This window comes from Hypanus sabinus, chromosome 8, assembly GCF_030144855.1.
Source record: "Hypanus sabinus isolate sHypSab1 chromosome 8, sHypSab1.hap1, whole genome shotgun sequence".
Taxonomy (NCBI): domain Eukaryota; kingdom Metazoa; phylum Chordata; class Chondrichthyes; order Myliobatiformes; family Dasyatidae; genus Hypanus; species Hypanus sabinus.
This window is the reverse complement of record NC_082713.1, coordinates 114152758-114165752: the sequence shown is the minus strand read 5'-3', so window position 1 is coordinate 114165752 and position 12995 is coordinate 114152758. Positions and strand designations below refer to the sequence as shown.

General features: G+C 41.3%; 1 long non-coding RNA gene across 2 annotated transcripts in view; it reads right to left on the bottom strand.

Moving 5' to 3' along the window:
- Window positions 1–997: 997 nt before the first annotated feature.
- Window positions 998–12995, bottom strand: part of LOC132398348 (uncharacterized) — an 80913-nt gene continuing 68915 nt past the window's right edge. For both annotated transcript variants that reach the window (XR_009513620.1, XR_009513621.1), the window contains exons 2-3: window positions 8302–8461; window positions 998–1578 (exon numbers count right to left, since the gene is read on the bottom strand). This is a non-coding gene — a long non-coding RNA (uncharacterized LOC132398348). The remainder of the gene's footprint in view (window positions 1579–8301; window positions 8462–12995) is intronic.

Sequence of the window (12995 nt, the reverse complement as noted above, 5' to 3'; positions counted from 1 at the left end):
GAGCGAGTTTTTAATTAGGTACTTTCGGGTTGCTTGCTTTGTGGCCGACAAATCTCAAGGGTTGTGTAATTTATTTGTACTTTAATAATAAATGTACTTTGAATCTTTGAGTCTCCCAGTGTTCCCATCTTTGCTATGGAATCATAGAGTCGTAGGGAGCTACAGCACAGAAACAGGCCCACCTATTCTGTGCAAACTCTTATTCTGCTTAGAATCATTGACCCGCACCTGGACGATAGCCCTCCATAGCCCTCACATCCATGATCTTATCTAAACTTCTCTTAAATGATGGAATCAAACCCGCATCCACAACTCATTCCACATTTGCACCATCCATTGAGTGAAGAAGTTTCCTTTGATTCTCATTAAAGTTCTCATTAAATATTTCACCTTTAATCTATGACTTTTAGTTCAACCTCGGTGGAAAAAGCCTACTTTCATTTACCCAATCTATCCCCTCATAATCATAAACCTCTATTAAATCTCCCCTCATGCTCCTACGCTCCCGGGAGATAAAGTCTTCAAGCTTTTTCTTCAACTTTTCCTTATAACTCAGATCTTCAAGACCTGGCAATATCCTTCTAAATTTTCTTTGCACACTTTCAACCGTATTGTTATCTTTCCTGCAGGTAAGTGAACAGAGCTGTCCACAATACTCAAATTTGGCCTCCCCAAAATTGTACGTAGCTTCAACATAACATTCCCACAAGCATCTGAAAGACCAGACCTATCAACAATGCATAAACTGAGGAAGCACCCGCCTGGTAATTGAGTTACTGGGTTAGTATGCAGAGGCCTAGACAACTGATCTAGAGATGTGTTTGAATTCTATCAGAGTAAATGTGGCTAATTTCAAGTTGTAAGTTATATCTGGAACACATAGTCAATGTCATTAATGATTATCATGTACTTGTCCAAACAGACAATCTGATTCACTAATATCCTACACAGAAGGAAAGAAATCTCAAAGCAAATTTATTTAAAGTTCAAAGTAAATTTAATATCACCATATGTTACCCTGAGATTCATTTTTTGGGCATTCACAGTAGATACAAAGAAATACAATAGAATGAATATACACAAAGACAAATAACCAATGTGCTTGCAAGACAATCTGTGCAAAACACACTTATATTAAAACTACTTAGGACAGAAGGAGGAAAATGTATAATAGACATACAAAATTTACACAACAGTTTGGCTGGGTTAAACAGTCAAAATGTAATTGGCAACTGGTTGTATTGAATGGAATTTGTTGGTGTTGCAATAAAAATTAGTGATAAAAAATTTACACAACAGTCAGATAAAACTTCTAAAGATATATTATCTTTAACGAAAATAGGATTCAGCACCCCACACGAGCATATGAAATTCTAATAAGAAGTACACACCACTAAACTTAAATAAGAGCACAGCCCAGAAAAATGAAGACATCGTCACTATTGAAGAAAAGTTTAACCAGTGGAAGAGCATGACCCTCCATGAAGACATCCCCACGATCAGGACAGTCAAGATGTCAACAAGGAAGTGTCGAAATGGCTCCGAGTTAAAGACCTCGTCCCAGAAGCAGAGCGGTTCCTTGTGGCAATATAATACAGGATTAGGTTTTAACACAAAGAATTATCAAAAATACATCATAAAAGACCAACAAATTCAAGATAATAAATGCAGGAAATGCCAAAAGAAACCAGAAATGATCCAACACGTCACCGGATCCTTCAGCAGTTTGACTCAATCTGATTACCTACACTGGCACAATCAAGCGGCAAATATCATTCACCAAAATCTTGCTTTAAAATATAAACTCGTAAATGCCACTATACCATACTATAAATACAAGCCTGATCTAGCTTTAGAATCTGAGTTCTACGAATTGTATTATGATCAAACCATTTTAATTGCCCTAATGTAATATTATAGGATAAACAACCAAAAACAGCTTACTTAATAGATATAGCCATTTCAGATTGGGTATGTCAACAAAACAAAAAAGCTTTTAAAAACTTCTCTAGATGTACCATGGAGAGCATTCTGACATCCAGCATCACTGCATCACTGTCTGGTATGGAGGGGAGGAGGGCTACTGCAAGGACCAAAAGAGGCTGAAGAGGACTGTAAATTTAGTCAGCTCCATCTTGGGTACTAGCCTACAAAGTACCCAGGACATCTTCAAGGAGCGGTGTCTCAGAAAGGCAGTGTCCATCATTAAGGCCCTCCAGCATCCAGGGCATGCCCTTTTCTCACTGTTACCATCAGGTAGGAGATACAGAAGCCTGAAGGCTCACATTCAGCGATTCAGGAACAGCTTCTTCCCCTCTGCCATCTGATTATCTGATTCCTAAATGGACATTGAACCCTTGGACACTAACTCACTATATATATATATATATATAAAAAATCTAAAAATATAGATTAAAAATATATATATAATTTCTGTTTTCTGAATGATTTTTAATCTATTCTATATTTGTACACTGTGATTGATTTACTTATTTATTACTATTACTTTATTTTTTCTCTTCTAGATTATGCATTGCATTGAACTGTTGCTGTTAAGTTAACAAACCACGTAATATGTCAGCGATACTAAATCTGATTCTGATTCTAACACACATAATATACAAAAATCAATCATTGAAAAACACCAGAAAAATGCTGAATTAAAAGAGGAAATTGAAAGACTATGGAACATGAACAGGGTATACATTGTCCCAAAAGTAATACCTACAACTGGTATCATCCCAAAGTCACTGCACAATAGCTTTAAACAACTAGGCCTACACGGCAATATTTATGTAAATCTCCAGAAACACCACTAGAATATTTTGAAAGCTCTTTGCAATTGAGAGGAATAGATGCAGTGGACAGCCAGAGCCTCTTCCCCAATACAAGAAGACATGGCTTTAAGGTAAGGGGAGGAAAGTTCAAGGGGGATATTAGAGGAAGGTTTTTTACTCAGAGAGTGGTTGGTGTGTGGAATGCACTGCCTGAGTCAGTGGCGGAGGCAAATACACTAGTGAAATTTAAGAGACTACTAGACAGGTATATGGAGGAATTTAAGATGGAGAGTTATATGGAAGGCAGGGTTTAAAGGTCAGCACAACATTGTGGGATGAATGGCCCGTACTGTGCTGTACTGTTCTATGTTCTAATTGAGAAATGAGTGCGCTTGGCTATGCCATACCTCAGATTTTATCAGCTAGAGCTGAAATAAATTAATAAATAATGAGAACATGAGTTGTAGAGACCTTGAAAGTGAGTCCATAGGGATAGTCAAGTTTGGTGAGTCCTTCAAGAAATTGAAAAATCACTAGTTCATTCAGATGATTCAAAAGAACATTTCTCAACGGGAAGTTACAGGCTGCAGATTGCAGTGACAGTAGTTCAGAAGAAGTATATCTAGAAGTTTTGTGAGCTGCCTGCCAAATGTCACCAGATATTGCCAGTGCCATCTTGGTTCACTTGTCCTTAACCTGTCTTGTCTGTATCTTACTCCAGTCTCACAACAACAATTAATTCACTTCTGAAATGGCTTGGCATGGCACATATATTATGTGCAATTAGGGATGGACAATAAACATTCATTTAGCCAATAAAAACAACATCCTGTACACAAAACAGAAGTTAAACAAATAATTTACCAATGGTCTTCATCAAGTGTTTCAGCCCAAATCAATGACTGTTTATTCCTCTCCGTAGATGCTGCCTGACTTGTTGAGTTCCTCCACCATTCTGTACTTATTGCTCTGGATTTCCAGCATCTGCAGAATCTCTTGTGTTTATGATTTACTAATAATCTTTTGATCATAAGCTACAGCTTAGGTGTATTTCTTTTCTTACACTTCACTTAATCTTCTGTCTCAAACTAAACAAGACCTGGCCCACAAGGTTAAGCAACCAATTCCTAGTCAAATACATTCCAACAATGAGTATCCCTCTAAGACAAACTTGTACTTGCACAGATGTAGATCCCAAGTGGATTTACTGTGAATTAGAGGAAAACAGTGCAAAATTTTGTTTCAGCAGGAATGCCAGTTTATTGCTACCATGGCGAAACATAGCCTCACTTAAATCGATTGCCTTTTTAACACTTTAAACGTCAAACAGTACAGGCCCTTCCGTCCTCAATGTCTGCATTAAAAACAGTGATGTATTAAGCTAAATATCTTCTGCCTGCATGAGATCCATAACCCTCTATTTCCTGATTATTTATATATATAACAACTGTTTAAATACCATTGTCCTATCTGCTTCGAGCATCGCTGCAGTGGCACGGTCTAGGTACCAACCCCTCCCTGTGTATAGTCGCCCCACACACCTCCTTAAGTTTCACCCCCCCCCCCCATGTTAAATGTTTTCCCTCTAGTACAGAGTATTTCTACCCTGGGATAAAATTCTGACTGTCTACCCTATCTCCACCTCTCAGAATTTCACCAAACCTTTTTGTCAGGTCTCCCCTCAGCCTCCAGAGAAAACAACCCAAATTTGTCCAATTTCTGCTTTTAGCTCATACTCTTCAGCCCATGTAGCATCCTCTTCTGCACCCTGTTCAGTGCCTCCACATCCTTCCTGCAACAGGGAGACCAGAAATGGACCAAATTTAGAGCGGTGGTTCCCAACGTGGGGTCCACGGTACCCTTTCTTAATGGTATTGGTCCATGGCATTAAAAAAACAGTTTGGAACCCCTGCTTACATAGCCATAGAGCACTACAGCACAGAAACAGGTCCTTCAGTCCATCTAGACTGTGTGGGCTGGACTTCTTCCTTGTCCCATCTCCCTGCACCCAGAACATAGCCCTCAATACCTCTCACATCCATGAACCTATCCAATACTTTAAGTGTTACAATTACACTCACACCACCATCTGAGTGAAGAAGTCCCCCCTCAGATTTCCCTTAAATATTTCACCTTTCACCCTTAACCCATGACCTCTAGTTCTAGTCTCACTCAACCTGAGGGGAAAATACCTGCAAACATTCAATCTGTACCCTCATAATTTTGTGAACCTCCATGAGATCTCCCCTCATTACCCTACACTCCAGAGAATAAAGTCCTAACCTATTCAACCTTTCACCATATCTCAGGTCCTCAAGCCCCGGCAACGTCCCTGTAAATTTCCACTGTACTCTCCCTTCACAGTTTTTTTCTTGAGAAAATACGGGGGTCCTCTTAGAGTGCAAAATCAGGGCAAGGATTCACATATCTACGTGTGCATTCAAATGTAGATATTCATCAACTCCTCTTCAAATCAGAATCAGATTTATTTTCACTGACTGATAAATGTTGTGAAACGTGCTGTTTTGTACCAGCAGCACAGAGTAATACATAAGAATTACTATAAGTTACAGTAACAAATATATAGAAAATAAATAAATAGTCCAAAAAGAGAGCAAAATGGTGAGGTAGTGTTCATGGGTTCATGGACCATTCAGAAATCTGACGGTGGAGGGGAAGAGGCTGTTCCTAAAGCATTGAGTTGCATCTTAAGGCTCCTGTACCTCCTTCCTGGTGGCAGTATTGAAAAGAGGCCATGTCCTGGGCGGTGAGGGTCCTTCACGATGGATGCCACATTCTTGAGGGTCCTCCTTGGAAAATGCCCCCGATGGTGGGGAGGCTTGTGCCCATGATGGAACTGGCTGAGTGTGCAACCCTCTTGCGATCCTGGGCATCGGACCCTCCATAACGGACAGCAGTTCAACCAGTCACAATGCCTTCCACTGTACGTCTGTAGAAATTTGTTGACGTAACATATTCCCTCCAACTCCTAAAGAAGTATACCTAAGGGCATGCGTGCTTCGTGAACATCAATATGTTTTACTTTTAATTACTTTGCCCTGAACCATACAAAACTGCATATCTGCCTCTATAGGAGGTAATTTGCTTCAGGATGTGCTAGGGAGGATTATTCCACCTAAAAGCCATCTTTTGCATCAACATCAGTTACTTTAAAAAAATATGCAAGAAAAAACCTCCTTGTGTTTGATGAAGTTTATCATGGTGAGTCTGATAACATAATTGCAGTATTAAGGAACTGAACTCCCAGATTTAAATGATGAATGGACATTTGCAATTGTGTTTGTGCAGCGATAACACCTGTTTTTAATGGGAGTCATTTGCAGATAAAATAGATTTGAAATACTCCAGCCAAAAATATGTGGAATCGGCTGCCAGAGGAAGCAGTTGAGGCAACTACAAAAAGAACACGTAAAAAAAAAGACAATTTTGGGCAGGTATGTGGATAGCAGAAGCTGAGAAGGATTGCAAAATCAGAATGAGGTTTATTATCATGCTGAGAATCGAGTATTTTGACAGCAGTTCAGTGCAAGACATTAACACTTTCTATAAGTTAAGATAAAATGAGGAATAACGAAATTGTGTTCATGGATGTGGGCCAAATGCAGTCAACCATGACCAGGGTAGATAAGCCTCTTAGTTTGCATGGATGATTTGGGCTGAAGGACCTATTTCCATGTTCTGTTGACTCTATGACAATACTGAATGATTCAATAGGTTATAATTGGTTTTCCTGCAATGTGTGTGCCCATACACACATGTATATGCATGCACAGTATAAAATGGGACAATGTAACAGATGTAAGAATGTAAAGTCTGTTTTATCCTAACCCTAGAGAATTCATGTTTTTATTCATAAAAGACATATTCTACATGAATAAGAAAATGAATTCTCTAGAACTAGGGTAAAATAGACCTAAATTTCCTCTGAAATGCTGCAGATTAACGCATTTCCCAGTGTGCACTGAGTGGCCACTTCATCAAGTACACCTACTCATTAATGCAAATATCTAATCAGCCAATCACGTGGCAGCAACTCAATGCATAAAAGCTTGCAGGCATGGTCAAGAGATTCAGTTGTTGTTCAGACCAAGAATCAGGATGGGGGAGAAATGTGATCGAAGTGACTTTGACCATGGGATGACTATTGGTATCAGACGGGTTTGTTTGAGTATTCCAGAAACTACTGATCTCCCGGGATTTTCTTGCACAACAATCTCTAGAGTTTACAGAGAATGGTCCGAAAATCAAAATACCATCCAGTGAGCCACAGTTCTGTGGGAGAGCGTACCTTGTTAATGGGAAATGTCAGAACGGCCAGATTCAAATAACAGTGGTGTGCAGAAGAGCATCTCTGAACACAAAACATGTCAAACCTTGAAGTGGCTGGGCCACAGCAGCAGAAGACCATGAACACACACTAGGTGGCCACTTGATTTGATACAGGAGGTAACTATTCAAGTGGCCTCTGTGTGTATATCAATGATTATAAACCTGAATTTGATCATGACCTCCAGGCGTTCTTAATTGCACACATTTAGCACTGTTTTCTTTTATATTTAAGTGTGTGGCCTTAGTGGATGTGTGCTGGGAGAAGATGGTGGAAGTCATGCCATTCTTGAATAAGCTATAATTAACAGGATACAAACCACCTGTCTCAGTGTTTGTCACCTGATATTCACCCTGATTCTGTGTTTAGCTGACAGCTCAGAGTATACAGTGTCAAAGAAAGATATGAATTAGCAGAATTAATCCAAGCCCTTGCGTTACTTATTAGGAAAAATAATCACTCATTTTAATGTGTGCTGCATTTTTAATCCATCTGCCAGCTCAAGTTAAAGAGAGGCGTGTACCTTTTGGAGAGAGAGAGAGTGATACGTGTTGAGTCTTGTTGGTCTTAAATGTCATTGGTATTATTTCAGCTCTGTTGACAGCTCTACCCTGGAACAGGCCTTTGTGCGTTGTTCAGGCCTGCCAGGAAGCTCAACTGTACTGCACCTCACTCCGTTCTCCCAGACAAGAGAATTACACTCACCAACAATGTTATTAGGCACTTCCTGTAGCTAATAAGGTGGCCACTGAGTGTATGTTTGTGGTTTTCTGCTGCTGTGGCCCATCTGCTTCAAGGTTTGAGGTGTTGTGTATTCAGAGATGCTCTTCTGCACACCACTGTTGTGCCCTGTGTTGGAATGCCCCATCTAGCACCAACAATCTTTCCACTGTCAAAGGCACTTGGACCCCATTTCTTCCCCATTCTGCTGCTTGACCTGAACAACAACCGAACCTCTCGACCACATCTGCAGCTTTTATGGACACTCTGTTGCTGCCTCGTGATTGGGTGAGCTTGCATTAGCGAGCAGAAACGCAACAAAAAAGCTTGGCAAAATTGCAATAAAGCAATCCAGGTTCATTCCCTGTGGAAAGGACAGGGATAAAACGGTCATCACGTCCACATTATTCTGAGCCTTTCATTCTCCAACAACAGAGAGAGTAAATAAACATTTACCTTGCGTATTCTCGATGGGCACCTGCCGCTGCGAGGAATGACAAGCCATTAATCGTATCCTCATCCTGTTAGCCTCACAGAACACTAACTTCATTCTTCAGCGTTCATTTCAATAGTGCCAGCTCTGAATTTACTGTACTACCTGGTACGTATCGACTTTCTGGATACATTTGGAAGGGGAAGTGTTAGTAGGATAAGGCATCTTATTTATTTATTGAGACACAGTGCACAATAGGTGCATCCAACCCTGCGAGCCGCGTCACCCAGCAACCCGCGATTTAACCCCAGCCTAATCACAGGACAATTTACAATGGCCAATTAATCTACCAACTCATACATCTTTGGACTGTGGGTGGAAACTGGAACACCCAGGGGAAACCCGGGCGGTCACGGGGAGAAGGTACAAACTCCATACAGACAGCAGCAGGAATTGAACCTGGGTCGTTGGTACTGTAAAGCATTGTGCTAATCACTAGGCTACTGTGCTATGGTGGCCACTTTATTAGGTACCTCCTGTACCTAATAAAGCGCCCGTGGAGTATATGCTCATGGTCTTGTGCTGCTGTAGTCCATCTACTTCAAGGTAATGCAGTTACTTGAGTTACTGTTGCCTTCCTGTCAGCTTGAACCAGCCTGGCCATTCTCGTCTGGTCTTTCTCAACGGCATGGTATTTTTGCCCATAGAATTTCTCTTCTCTAGTTTTTTTTTTGTTTTCTGCATCATTCTCTATAAAACTCCAGAGACTGCTGTACGTGAAAATCCTAGGCAAGCTGGAATTTCTGATGTACTACATTCAAACCACCCTGATTAGCGTTAACAATCATCCCAGGGTCAAAGTCACTTAGATCACATTTCTTCCCCATTCTGATGTTTGACCCTGAACGACAACTGAACCTCTTGACCAAGTCTGCATGCTTTTATGCATTGAGTTGCTGCTACATGATTGGCTAATTAGATACTTGCATCAACCAGTAGTTGTACAGGTGTACAAATAAAATCGCCATTGATTGTGTGTTTATCTAATAACACTGTACTTGCTCACTTATTTTTCAAAATACTAGGTGTTGGCTACATCACAGGTTCAAATATACTAAACTTTGCTTGAAACCATGAAATAGTAAAATATAACAAACCACTTTAAATAAATAGGAAATCAAAGGTTGAACTGATTTAACTTTTGCCTATCACTTCACCTGGGTTCTCCTATCACTTGCCAGATTTTCAGCATCTGGAGAATTTCTTGTGTTTATAACAACTTCTGACTGTGTTTTCAACTAACGATCCACAGCTCCTTACTTTGAAGTTCAGTTGAAGAAGAGGTATATTTAGTTGCTGAAATGAAAAAGACTGTGTGCAAATTTTCAAATTAAAGTTGTGAAGGGTCTTGCCCCAAAAAGCCAACTGGCCATTCTCTTCTATAGATGCTGCCTGACTTGCTGAGTTCCTCTAGAATTGTGAGTGTGTGTTGCTCTGGATTTCCGGCATCTACAGAATCTCTTGAGTTAAAGGACCTAGAAATGGTCTATCGCATTTTATCGATGAGGACAATGAAACATGTGGTTTACATGGATCTTTAACCAGTTTCCAGATGAGTACTGGTCAAAACGGTTAGGACCCATGGGTTCCAGGGCAAATTGGTAAACTGGATCCAAAACTGGCTTGACAATAGAAGGCAAAGCCTGATACTTTTTATGGCTGGATGCCTGTGGTTAGTGGTGTTCCATAGGGGCCAGTGCTGTGGGACACTTGCCCTTGATGCTTGTAATATGCATGAATAATTTGGACATGGGTGTGGGAAGCATTATCAGTGAGGCCACAGATGACAAAGAAGGTTGTGCCAAACCAATGTCATACCGGTTTTTTAGATTAGATTATGAGGACATTCAGCCCTTGTTTATTGTCATTTATTAATGTATGCATTAAGAAATGATACAATGTTCCTCCAGTATGATATCCCATAAACACAAGACAGACCAAGATGAACTGACAAAAACCACATAGTTATAACATACAGTTACAACAGTGCAAAGCAATACCGTAATTTGATAAGAGCAGACCATTGCACAGTAAAAAAAAGTCTCAAAGTCCCCGATAGCCCATCATTTCATGCAGACAACAGAAGGAAGAAAAACTCTTCCTGCCATGAACCTCCAACGTGGCAAAACTTGCCGATGCAGCCTCTGGAAGCACCCGACCACAGCCAACTCTGAGTCCGTCCGAAAACTTTGAGCCTCCAACCAGCCCTCCGACACCGTGCACCGAGCACCATCTCTGCCGAGCGCTTTGACCCCGGCCCTGGCCGCCAAGCAACAGGCAAAGCCGAGGATTCGGGGCCTTCGTCCCGGAGATTTTTCCGATTGCACAGTAGCAGCAGCAGCGAAACAGACATTTCAAAAGTTTCACCAGATGTGCCTCCGTGCTTCACACATCCGTCTCCATCAAATCAGGATTGTACACGGCCCCTTCTTACAGATAACAGATATTCATTCCTGGAGTGGCCACTGCGCCCTGCTGTCACGCCGCCATCTTCTCATGGTAAATTTTGAGGAAATTACCAGGAAAGTCGATGAAAGATGTTGTCTGAATGGAATTTAGCATGGCCTTTGACAAAGTTCTGCATTGGAGGTTGATCAAGGTGAAGCAGTAAATTGGATTAGACATTAGCTTCACAGGAGAAGCCAGAGAGTGGTCGTAGATGGTTCACTCTCTGACTGGAGGCCTGTGACTAGTGGGGTGCCGCAGGGATCAGTGCTGGGTCTGTTGCTGTCTATCATCTATATCAACGATCTGGATGATAATGTGGTAAACTGAATCAGCAAATTTGCAGATGACACCAAGCTTGGGGGCATAGTAGCTAGCAAGGGGGATCGTCAAAACTTGCAGCAGGATCTGAACAAACTGGAAGAATGAGCTGAAAAATGCCAGGTGTAATTTAATGCAGACAAGTGTGAGGTGTTGCACACTGAGAGGAAAATAGAGGGTAATAGCTCCATGATAAATGGTAGGGCACTGAGGAGTGCAGTAGAACAAAGGGATCTGGGAATGCAGATCCATAATTCCTTGGAAGTGGCATCACAGGTCACAAAGGAAGCTCTTGGCATATTGGTTTTCATAAATCAAAGTACTGAGCTGGGATGTTATGCTGAACTTGTATTAGACATTGATGAGGCTTAATTTAGAGTATTCTGTGCTGTTTTGGTCACTTATGTATTCCCTAGAGCATTGTCACATCTCTGACAACGGCCTACACTTCCCTCCAATCACCTCTTGTATTAGTCATGTCTACTCTGGGAAACAGTCTTTTCATCTTGTAGACACCTCATCAACCTACGATCCAAACAGAAAAGCCCGAGCTCATCTAACCATTTCTCATAAGACATGCTCTCTAATCCACATAATATCCCAGTAAAGCTCCTCTGCACCCTTTCTAAAGCTTCCACATCCTTCCTATAATGAGGCGACCAGAACACAACACAATACTGTCCAAGTGTGGGTTAATCAGAGTTTTACAGAACTGTAACACTTGTAAAGTTGCAGCTCTACATGTGTGAGGTGGTGCCACGGGGGAGCTCCATGAATGGTCAGGTCTTTGGGAGTACTGAGGACAGAGGAGCTTTGAAACGTTACATGATCGAGACAGTTATGGAGTAATGGCATTCATTAGTTGAAATACAAACGTATAACAGTATAACAGTAGCCAAGTTATGTTCCAACTTCATAAAATATTGGTCTGACCTTAACTGGAGTAATGCATGCACAGTTGGTCACACATTCTGAGAATGATGCAATGGTGCTGGAGAGGATGCAGAGGAGATTCACCAGGTTGTTGCCTGGGGTGGAAAGAGTGACTGGAGATACCAGGTCTGCTTTCCCTGAAGTGGAGGAGATTAAAAGGTAAAGTGACTGAGGTATATGAAATTAAGTGGGGCACGGGTAGAGTAGACTGCTGGAAATTATTCCCCCATATCAGAGGTAGATAAAATTCGAGGACATAGATTTAGGGTTGGGGTAAGAGATTTAGAGAGAATGTGAGGAGAATCTTTTTCACCCAAAGAGTGGTAAGTTCCTGAAGAGCACTGCCTGAGAGAATGAGCGCAGTTTCGCCAACAGTATTTAAGAAAAGTCTAGGTTGAGCCATTAAACCATAAGGCCACAAGACTTAGGAGCAGATTTGGACCATTTGGCCAATTGACTCTGCTCCATCACTTAATCACAGCAGATTTATTTGCCCTCTCAACCCCATTGTACTGCCCTCTCCCCTTGAATTACCTAGACATAGGAAAAATTATGGGGCAAGTGCTGGAAAATGGGATTAACATGGATGGGTCCTCATTGGTGAGCATGGGCATATGGGCCGAATGGCCTGTTTCTGTGCAGTATGACTATGAACACATAACTCCATGAGACCTTCATCAATGAATCAGAAGATTCTAAACTAGGTCCCACTCCAGGGCCAAAGTGTAAAAATTTAATTTGGAACACAACGCAGTATATTGCAGTCTTTTGGATGAAATATTCAACTGAGGTTCAGCCTATATTCTCAGCTGCACATAACATGAAGAGTGGGTGGCTCAGTAACCAATAGAGCTGCTCCAGTGACCCAGGTTCAATCCCAACCTCAGCTGCTGTCTGAGCGGAGTTTGCACACTCTCCCGATGACTGTGTGGTTTCCTCTGAGTGCTCCAATTTCCTC